The sequence below is a fragment of the Petaurus breviceps genome, unplaced genomic scaffold, assembly GCF_028583685.1.
Source record: "Petaurus breviceps papuanus isolate PSGF00001 unplaced genomic scaffold, PetGlider_PUasm1.0 98, whole genome shotgun sequence".
Classification (NCBI taxonomy): domain Eukaryota; kingdom Metazoa; phylum Chordata; class Mammalia; order Diprotodontia; family Petauridae; genus Petaurus; species Petaurus breviceps.
The window spans coordinates 22184797-22196552 of NW_027187460.1; the positions used below are offsets into that span (position 1 = coordinate 22184797).

Below are 11756 nucleotides of genomic sequence, written 5' to 3' on the forward strand. Positions count from 1 at the left end.
GCAGAGACAAAGGGAGGAAGGAAACGAGCACTGAGGGTCAAGCACTGTGCTAAGTGATCTACAAATACGATCTCATTTGATGGAGGTAAACTGAAGCAAGACAGAAGTTAAGTGACTTCCTAGGATCACATAACTAGTAAATGTCCAAGGTTAACTTTTGATCTCAGATCTTATTGACTCCAGGCTCAGGGCTCTATCCACTGTACCTACCTGCTTTTAGAAGCAACAAGGACAGTACCTTTAATGAGCCAGCGACACAGTTCCACTCACTTTTGAACCCCTAAGACTAGGAGTCCAAGTTGATCTTGAATAGCACTGAAAACTTTTATGTTAGTTCCCCTTCTTCTTTCTTACCACTTCCCACCTCAATCTTCCAGTGAGTACAAATTATAGAATGATTGAAAATTAAAGCTTTCTGTAGAGATCATATAATTTCCTTTTACAATTAAGGAAACTGAGGCCTAAAGAGGCCACTTGACTTGACTCTGGTAGGTTTATAGTCTCAGTTACAACCTTGAATCATCCTTAATTTTACTCTATCGGACTTTTACAAGTTATTTTATTCCCTCATACTGTCTCTAAGAGTGTCCTTTAGGACTTCTGGTTCTTTTCATATTCTCTATTGGTGAACTTCCTTTTCTGTGTTGTTTCTCCTAATTAAAGCATAATCTTTTTTTGGGAGCTGTAACTATCTTGATTTTTAGATCTTTATTCCCAGCATTTAGTATAGATCTTGGCACATTTCTTGCTTAGTTGTTTTCAGTCATGTCCAACTCTTTATGATCCCATCTGGGGTTTTCTTAGCAATGATACTGGAGTGGCTTACCATTTCCTTCTTCAGCTCATTTTATGGATGGAAACGGAGACAAAGAGGGTTAAGTGATTTATCCAGGGTTTTTATCTACTAGCTATTCACCATAGCTAGTAAGTGTCTGAGGTTGGATTTGAACTCAGGTCCTCTGACTCCAAATTTGGCACTATCCACTGTGTCACCTAGCTGCCCTTCTTGGAACATAGTAAGCAATAAATGTTTTTTCATTCATTAATTCCTTCCTTCATTCACCAATTATTATACATAGTCAACCTAATGATATGAACATTTGTATTAGCATACACTCATTCCTATAACCAAAACAATAGACAATAGTTATTTAATATTTCTGGGAGCCACTCCAAGTGTTATTATTTCTTTTACTTTCTGAAGGAAATCTGGCAGTATTTCAGCAAAACTGAAACTTCTCTTGAATTTTTTTTTAGCCTGGTCATGGACAAAGTGCTAAAGTTTGTGTTTTAAATATACTATGTATATTTATTCTTTCTTTCTACTGAGGTTTGGAATTTGTCTTTACCCCATACATCTTGGAAAGAAGAGAAAAATAACATTTTTATAGAGGGAGGGGCATGTGGGGAGACAGGGCTAAAAGTTCCCAATGTTAAAGTGGCATAGATGGGCTGTCAATAATTTTTCTTTTAAGGTCTTACATTTATTCCTCCTGCCCCATTTCTCCCTAGAAGGATTCTCTGAGACTCCTTACCTGATGAATTAATTAAAAAAATTTTTTTAGAAATGTCTTTATGTTAATCAAAATGTTCATTGACTCATGGTGACACTAGTTTGGTGCTTCTGGCATTAACTTAAGTCTCAGATCTGGGTACAGAATATTAGTCCAAGGGAAAAGAATTACAGGTACAGTTATGAGGGGAGATACCTAACCATACCACAATGATAAGGATAATTCCATTCACCTTTCAGTCAAATCATCTTTGGTCAAATTATTTTTTTTTAATTTTAATTTTTATTCTGAATTTAGCAAATGCCAAATAAAACGGACATTTGCATATATAAATGATTTTAAAGTATATAAGAAGATCAATCTTATATAGGGAATAACTCAAGAACACTTAGGAACTACAGTTCTGAATCAATTCAGGGTAGGAGGTGGATATAGGATATAGAATATAGGAAAGAACAAAACAATTATAATAGGCAGTCTATGCATCTCCAGCTTTTCTCAGTGAGAGCGGGTCTTAATTAGTGAGGATACATGCCTTTATTTCATTTTAAAACTTTAGTGCTCAATTATGTTGTCTTGCTATAGCAAAAACCATTTATCCATTTTGTGGATCCAACAGATTTGATATAAAAAAAACCCAACCCTCCTTCCCCCTGCTTCAAAAAAAAAAAAACAGCAAAAAGGAAAACCACAGACTTGACATAGATCTGAGGAAAATTCTGATTTGGGCAGGCAATTTTTTTCTACTAAATTCTTAATAGACATTGCAAAAATTCTCATACTTCTCATGAGACCCTGGCAAGGATTCAAGAGAAAGGGAACTGTCCCAGTCTTCTGGGGAACAATCCAAACTAAATGAAAGGCAACAGATTATGGAAGAAAAGAAAAGTCAGTTATCCCTAAAGGTTCAGATTAATTAGAGCAGGAGCTTTTGATCTTTTTTTTTATGCCATGAATTCCTCTGTAAATTTTCTGAAGTCTATGGACTCTTTCTCAAATTTTTTTCTTTTCAGAGGGGGAAGGGAAGGACAATTAGGTTTAACTGACTTGCCCAAGGTCACATAGCTATTAAGTGTTAAGTGTCTGAGATCTCATTTGAACTCATGTCCTCCTGACCATATGGATGGTGCTCTATTCACTGTGTCACCTAGCTGCCCCTCAGAATGTTTTAAAATATATAAAATGAAATGCATTGGATTACCAAGGACATCACTTTTGTTGAAATATAGTTATCAAAATATATTATAAGACTATATTGATATTATCTGTTGATATATTCTATAAAATTTTTTCAGAGATCCATTTATAGCATTAAATCATGGCAAATCCATGTGATAAATTCTAAGAAGTAAGATCACATTGAGATTAAGAAGGCACAAATTATACAGATAAAAATATAAACTATTATTAGACTATTTGGAAAGTATATCTATGTTATTATTAGAACATTTTAATGTTTTCTACTCAATTGGTGTATAGGGAATTAATCTTGATTTTTACTACATCTTATGGCATGTTAGTGGCTAGACATACAGATCTGGGAATCATTTGAATCAAGAAAATTAAGTCCATATGAGGTGATGAGATTGCCAAAAGAGAGAAAGAGAAAGAAGGGGTTTCAGTACAAAGTTGTAAAGTTACATATTAGAGAGTTAGATATGGATGATGATCCTGCAAGGAGTGATCAGACAGAAGGTGACATAAGAATGAATGGTGTCACAAAAACATCCAGGGAGAAAAGAGGAAGTATGTAGAAGGAGAAGTGGTCAGTAATGTCAAATTCTGCACAGAGGTCAAGAAGAAAGAATATTGAGAAAAGTCTACATCCCTTTTAACTCTGGAGACAGCAGTTTCAGTTGAGTGATAAGATTAGAAGAGAGAATACAGAAGGTTGAGTAGTGAATGACAAGAGAAGTGTAGGAGTTTCTAGGAGTTTGTGAGAGAAAAGAGGGATATTAAGTGATAATTTAAGGGGATGGCAAGTTCTAAGAATAGGGGAACGGGAAAGGGGAGCAGTAGGTAGGGTGAGATAGCAGATTAAGGAGAGGGGGGGTAATTGAGGGAGGAATCTGTTGGGGGAATGAGGGAGAATAGTATTCTGAGTACATATAGAAGGACAGACTTCTTCATCACAGACTGGAATGAAACCCTATCAAATGTCTTTGAAATATAGAAAGGGGGGGGGGTGGCTAGGTGGCATCCAGTGAATAGAGCACTGGCCCTGGAGTCAGGAGGACCTGGGTTCAAATCCGGCCTCAGACACAATACAAAATTAGCCATGTGACCTTTGGCAAGTCACTTAACCCCAATTGCCCAACCTTCCCCCCCTCCAAACAAAAGCAAAAAAAAAAAAGAAATATAGAAAAGGGAAGAAAAGGGGGCTCATGGTAAATGGCCTTCATTTTCTCCATCAAGTATGAAGCAGGATTCTTAACTGGATAGGTCTACAAAAGGGCATTGTGTGGAAGGCTAGAAGAGAGAAAAAGTTTGAAGCATGGGATAGAGAATCAAGCAGAGAAAAGTAAAAAAGGTTGCTTTGCTGCAGTGAGGGCCCAGGTGGGCTTAGAGCTGTATAAATCATAGTTAAGTGGAGACAAAATTCAGAACTGAAATGAAATGATTTCCTTGAAGCTCCCTGAGAGCTGGAACTCTCTTATTTTGAAGAGAAATGTAGGTTTCCTTCTTCCTTCTTAATCTTCTTTCGATGAGGAAATGTGAGATTGTTTGATCTGCCACTTAGTGTCTCCTTCCAGATTATTCAGAATAAATGTTGGGTGCTGGAGCTTGAGACAGACAATTCAAGGACTTGGCTCTGGGGTATCTTCCTATTTATCCCACCTTCAGGAGTGACCTCTCATCTTCTTTCATTATCTTGAGCTACAAGCTGTTAGATACTAAGATATTGAGGATAAAGAATGGAGGCAGGAAGAATGGTGCCACAGAAAAAGAGAGCTGGACCTAGCATCAGGTCCTACATGTGAATCTGGTTCTTCTGCGTCCGATTGTGTGACCAGGGGCACCCCTACTTGAGCCTCAGGGTATGATAGTCCTTGTTTCACCCACATCACAGTGTTGTTTTGAGGAAAGACCTGTGTACACCTTGAAGTGCTATAGAAAAGTGAATCTCTCATGAGACTTCTTCCCCTCATCCACTACCCAAGGCAGCAATGGATCCCAGAGTTATTATGCAGCCATAGCAAGGGCTAGGGAAATTTATTTGGACCCTCAGTTTTATGGAGACTCAGCCATCTGTAAGTCAAAATTCCTATTTTACCTTTCACCAGACAGTGCTAAGCTCCAGAGCTGGGACTAGGGACAACATAGGAGGTTGCCTAGGATGCATCAGCTGGTGACTGAGAGTGTATCTGTGTGTGTGTGTGTGTGTGTGTGTGTGTGTGAGTTTCTGTGTATTAGCTTGAAGGAGTCAGAGTCTCTCTGTTGAATGTTTTTCAAAGCTTGCTTAATAGTTCTAGCTATGATGATTGCTGAAATAGATGATTGGCTGAATGTATCTCTCCTTTTTTGTCTTCTCAACTCTCCTGTAGCTTCTGGGGAATGTAGAGTTGGGGGGAAAAGGATGAGCAACCATGTTTCTTCTTCCTGAAACCTCTGCTTATCTTATAGTTTTTTCCTTGAAATCAATTGCAATCAATCAACCAACTTATCAATCAACAAGTATTTATTACACCCTTACTAGGTGCCAAGCACTGTCCTAACTAAGCTCTTAGAAAACAAAGTCAAAGGAAAAAACAATTCCTGCTTTCAAGGAGTTCCCATCTTTTATTTGTTTGCTCATCCATCCATCCACCCATCCATCCATACATCTATTCATTTTTAAAGATGCTCCATTTTATTTTATTTTTGAAGGGCAATTGGGGTTAAGTGACTTGCCCAAGGCCACATGGCTAGTTTTCATGTTAAGTGTCTGAGTCCGGATTTGAACTCAGGTTCCCCTGACTTCAGGGCTGGTGCTCTTTTCACTGTGCCACCTAGTTGCCCCATGGGAGCTCCCATTTTAAAGGGGAAGATAGGTCAGGGTGATGCCCTGGGGATATTCTTTGTCCTATTTTTTTCCACTTTGCTCTGACTGTCTCTGTGAGAAGAAATTTGTAGCTCCCTCTTGCTGCTTAGGCTCTCTCATTAGAATGCAAAGCAGCCACATATCTTGACTTCAAGAGGAGATTAAAAATGAGAAAGTCTATAGCAGAAAATACCACCTCTTTGCAGCAGATTAAAAGGTGTCATGGATAAAAGGTTAAGGTGAGAAGGTGAGGACATGCCAGGGCAAGATGAAAGTGGTAGTTTTCTCCCTGCTAAGGTCTGCCATGAGGTCCTCCCCGCAATCCTCCCCTCTTTCCCTAATGATGAGCTATTTTGCAAATAATAGGAGGAGTTTCAGTTTATACCAGTTCTAGTTCTGGTTTCAAGTCAATGCTACACGAGTCCCCAGTTCAGTTTCCACGTCTTCTACTGACTGGTCCTACTGGCTACATGAGTCCAACATCAATTATGAACCACATGGAATTGTCTGCACTTCTTTGCTCCCCTTATAAATGGAATTGAAGGGAATTGAGGGTGGTGGGGTACCTATCAAACTAAAAAGCCCATTTCCTACAGTTCCTGGGTTTGGAGTGGCTTATTATCTACCTGGAGACTGCCAGTATCTGTGAGAAGCTGACAGCAGACTGGTAGTTTTTTTTTAAATTCTGGATTCTTTATTATTTTTAAAATTAAGTTCCAAGAGTAAAACAACTGTACATAGTTAAACTTGCAGAGGCTACAGTTTTATCTTTTTCTATGGGGAGCAACTTCACTATGCCAGAAAGATGATACGACTTGGGCTCAATGAAATATCACAAGGTCAGTGAGGAGATGGAATCTGCAGTAGGATGGGCGCTCAGAGCTGAAACTGATTGGACAAATCCACATCAATTCATTTTTAACCTCTAATTGACGAGTTGTTGGAGTTGGCAAAGTCATATTGAGAGATGGATCTGGAGGATATAAGGTTGCTGAGTCACCAAAAGACCAAAAAGAGACTGGCCTTTCCATAGCATGCCCTCTCAGTGGGATGGCGTAATAGAACTTCTAGACTGGACATAGGACTGGCCTAATTCTTCTTGTTGAACAGAACCAGGAGAGTGGCTATTAATGCCATCTAGTGGTTATTTTTTTTAATCTGCAAAGCAGAGAATGCTACCACTATATATGGCATGACTCATAGAGAGAGAGACTATAGGTTTGACTAGCTGGCCATGGAGGTCCTGAGATTCTGCAATTTTCTGAAACAGGAGCATACCTATAGGACTCACTTTAATTGTCTAAATCCCAGCTAGGAATTATCCCAGCTGTACACTGATTCCAATCTAGGAAGGTCTATCCTAAATTTGACCCTCCTTTCTCACACTCTTTGTAGTTGCTACCTTATTTGTTTCAGGACTTCAGTGATCTATGATTTGAAAGTGTTCCCTCTACTCACGTGGATCACAACCCCTCCACACCTCAGTTTGTGATCTTCTCTGATCCCTGTCAATGCTGCCACCAGCTAAGGGGACACTAACTAGCTGTATGACCCCGGGCAAGTCACTTAACCCTGTTAGCCTCAGTTTCCTCATCTGCAAAATGAGATGGAGAAGGAAATGACAAATTGCTCCAGTATCCTTTCCAAGAAAACTCCAAATGGTGTCATGAAGAGTCAGACACAACTGAAATGACTGAACAACATGTTCCATTGTATTTTTCTTCATTTTGTTAACTATTTTCTAATTATAATTTAATCTGGCACTCTCCCTCTCCCAGGACTGTTGGATTTGACAGCTCTGATTAAATCCAATTCCTTAATTTTAGAGAGGAAGAAATTGAAACTCAGAGATAGGGAATAACCTGACTCAAGGTCATATAGCAAGACTATATAGCAGTCACATTTTGAACCCAGGGTTTGAATCTAAATTCAATTCTATTTTTACAATACCTTCTTTTCATTGTGTTAACAGGAAGCAGGTTCTGGAAGAGACTGAGATTCTCACAAGATGTGGAGACAGACCCAAGTGAAATCTAGGTCAGGATAGACCTTTGCTATTTTCTTAAAAACTGATTTCCAATTAGGTTTGAAGTAGGTGGGTGGTACTAGATAGGGGAGCTAGAGAGATAATGTGGTATAGTGGATAATCAGGAAGATCTTAGTTCAAGCCTCACCTTAACCTTTCTGGGCCTCAGTTTGCTCATCTCTAAAAATAGGGATTCCTGATTTTAATTATCTTAATATTTTATTTTTCCCAATTGCATGTAAAAACATCTTTAGACATTCATTTTAATTTAATATTTTAGATATTGCTATTTATTATTTAAATAATTTAAAGATATTTGCATTATATTCTAACTCTAAATTTATTATCGTATGTGAGGGATAAGGGAATTTCCCCCCAACCCCAATTCCAATATTTGGCTAGAAACTAGGATCATTCATGAGCACTCTGTAAATTCATTAGTTTCTGCATTTGTTTTTCTGAACCTTCTAGTGAAAGTGTCCTTTGATAAATCCCAGCCTAGTCTCAGCAATACTGAGATGAAAAGGGCTTTCTTTGTCCCTACCTCATTCTGGCTGGGGAGGTTGGGGGCCTGGAGAGGTGGGGGAGTGGAATTGTGCACCACCTGGTGTCCAGTTGTGGCATCTACAGCAGTGATGCTCAGTCCTAAAGTGAGACATCCTGCAAAGAGCCTGTCAAAGGCAGACAGAAAGGATAAATGGAAAAGGAAAGAGTTAGGATCAGCTGTATGAGCTGTTCCCTTACCACTGGTTCCCTTCACAGTCTGCCTCCCCCCTAGGAGAGGGAACAGTTTCTGAAAAGGAGATCAGGGATGGTAAAGGGAAGGGTCTGAGGATTAGGAAAAGTAGTCATTTGAGGGAGAGAAACACAGAAATCCCAAGGGAACATTGGGAGGATGGCTCTGTTTCTTCTCTGTGTGGTTTGAATGTCAGGGAGCTTTCTTTCAGAAAATGACCTACTTTTCAAAGTAACTGGTAGTTGGGGAAGAGAAGAAATCAGTCAATCAACAAACATCTGTTAAGAACTAATTATGTCATCAAGCACCATGCTAAGCTTTGGGGGGACAAAGAAAAGCAGAAATAGTCCATATACTCAAGTAATTTACATTCTTTTGGGGGAAACAACATATGCAGAAATCAGACCATGTAAGATAAATGCAGTGTAGCTAAAAAATAGCTTCAGAGGGCAGTCAATAAGCATTCATTGAGTACCTACTATATTTCAGGCATTGGGTTTACAACAACAGATAAAAATAAACTATATGAAGACCAAAATAAAAGTTCTCACCCTGATTAAAATTCTTCCTCTGAGGGATTCTTCTTTTCTTTCTTTCTTGACTGAACCCTACAGTCCAGAGATTACAGAATCTCCATTTTGCTCTTTTATCAGAAGATTGTGATATTTAGACCTGAGAGAGACTTTTAGAGGTCATCTGCTTCTGTCTCTGGTAGCTATGTATGTATGTATGTAATTGTCAGACAGTTGGATCTGTCTGTTGATCTGTGATATATGTATTATTTGGTCAGACTGTTAGAAGCCCTGTGTGTTGGTCTTTATGCTATTATTTCTGCTTGTAATTTCTGTTTATATTTTCTCTGAAGTTCAGGGTGCTGACTTTCCCCCCTGAACTAAGTAAATGGTATATATGTTTGATTAAAGTAAGATTGTTAAACCATTTTGAGTTGCTTTCTTTTAGAAAAGCAGATCAAAAACCTGTGCTAGCAGTCTGCCTGTGTGCTGGTGTTATTGGTCTTACACCCCCACAGCAGCTGCAAGTAGTGCTGCTGTTACAGTGGGAAAGCCAGGATTTGAAGTCAGGTCCCCTGACTCCAAGTCCTGTGTCCTTTCCACTGTATCAATGCCATGATATCTTTCATCCCTATTGACTTTCTACCTTCCTCCCCTCCAACTCCCTTAGCTTATCTGAGTGTTAGATGAGCTAGATAATTTATTCTACCAGCTCTGTGGGTTCAGCTGCAAAGAGGAGTTTTTGGGGTCTCCTGGGGAACTTAGATCAAGCAAAATTTGCTTTACTTTTTGTTTTCGCTGGGTCCTGGACTCACTTTCTGATCTCATTTAATGAATATGCTAAATGGTTTGTCCAATCAATATTGAAGCATTCTTTGTCTTTGTATCTTCCTTGTCTAGCTTAGTGCCTGGTTCATAGTACATATTATATTAGTATATAGTATATATGACACATAGTATATATACATAGTATATATTACATATAACACATAGCCTATAGTACATACTATATAGAACATATAGTATATATTATACATAATATATGCTATATATAATACATAGTATATACTATATACTATATATAATACATAGTATTGTTCTTTGATTGACTTGAAGCCTCTTTCTGTTGTTGCTGTTTGTCCTTCTCTAAAGAAGACCAATGACATCAGGGGAGTGATGTCTTGATTTGCAAGTGAATTGGATTTAAGTGAGGCAGGGCTGTGCAAAGTCATCAGTCTTATTATCTTCTGTAGGGTGATCTGAGCCCAGTGGCAAGACCTACATCAGGATGACTGGAGATGACCCTAGCCTAGATGCAGTGGGAGAACTTGGCCTTTTTAAGCTAAGGTCTTTCTGGGCTTTCAGTTTGTTTGAGGCAACACCCATTCAGTAATTTAAGGCGAGGTAAGAAGTGAGGCAAAAGATGGTCTAGTTTGCCTATTCAAAAAAAAAATCAAACTGGGAAGAGGAGACCCTCAGAGTTTCTGGCCAGGACAGAAACAATTGCTACTTATACTCAATCTGAACCATCAAAACCCAAACAATGACCAAGTGAGGCTTAGGCTAGAACCTGTTATTGGCCAGTCAATGGGAGCCAGAGTGATTTGGATTTAAGCATGGTCAAGTAACCCCATTTGGATCCCAAAAGGCTTTATCAAAGCCTGGTTTTCCAGAGCTCTATTTCAAGAACTCATAAATGAAACTACATGGGACAGAAGAGCTAATTGTCCAAGTTTTCGAAAATGCTGGAGTAAATAAGTAGGGAAGAGAAAAAAATATCTAGTCCCCAAACCCCAAGATATCTTGTAAGGTTTCAGTGATCAAACTTTATATTCCTTTGGGCAGGACACCCACATGTCAGAGTATGATTCCCCTTGTGGTCAGGGGTAGAGAAGGGAGGGAGGAAGGAAGAAAGGAAGTCTTTCTTTAAAAGTTAGCATAAAACAATGCCTTCTTCTCCACTGACTTTTCTACCCTGACAACCCCAACCAGTCCTTTGCTCATTAATTCTCAAACTTCTTCTCAGATTTCAACAATCAGTTTGGTTCTTGTTTGATTTGATCATACTTCTTGTCCCCTTTTCCTGAGAATTCAATGACTGGATAGCCAGACAGATAAATTATTTGTAAAGTGGCATGGCATGAAATACTGTTGTTTTTGCCCATGCAGAACTCTTGGGTGGTCACAAAAGTAATTAGTGAGTTACTTTTTCTCATTTTATTTAATGAGAAGCACAGCAGAGGGCACTGGTTTGCTGGGAAACAAAAAGGAGCCATTTTCTGGCACTGCCTTCCTCCCCCAATGTCTTCCCTCTGAAGTTACTTCGCATTTACATATATATCTATATATCTTATATAGCAATAATATTCTGCATATTATCTCCTGAATTAGAATGAATTCTCCTTTAAGGTGGTTACTGTTCTCACCCCCCCCTTTTGTATATTCCTAGCTCTTAGAATGGTACCACATATTAATAAGTACTTAATAAGTGCTTAATAAATGCATTTGCTAACTGAGTAATCCACTGAGCCTTTAGATACCTATGGGAGAGTCTGTCATGGAAAGGAAGTATTCCATCAAGGTCCTGGGGAAGAAAAGGCAGCTGACTGTTATATATTAGTGCCCTGTCCTTGAGCAGAATTTTTTGTGTCCAGGGCTGAAGTTAAGTGTTTCATTCAATTTGAGGCGCTGGGACTCTTGGAAAATGAATCAGAGGGAAACCTCCATATGGCTCCACTCAAATTATATACTAAGTTTGTGTATGTCTTTTATGCTTGGTCTCCTGCCTTCTTGTTGAACAGCTAGACCTAGTCTGAAACCAGGGAACAAAAGCCTCCTTTTACCTCTGCTCAATCCAAACAGGTCAAATGTGTCTTCACATATCTTGGCATCTATGACTCTGTGTGTGTGTGTGTGTGTGTGTGTGTGTGTGTGTGTGTGTGTGTGT

The 11756-nt window shown here is 38.9% G+C and overlaps 1 pseudogene; it reads right to left on the minus strand.

Annotated features, from left to right (window-relative positions):
* Window positions 1-11756, minus strand: part of LOC138156034 (RNA exonuclease 4-like) — a 38560-nt pseudogene that overhangs the window by 17385 nt on the left and 9419 nt on the right.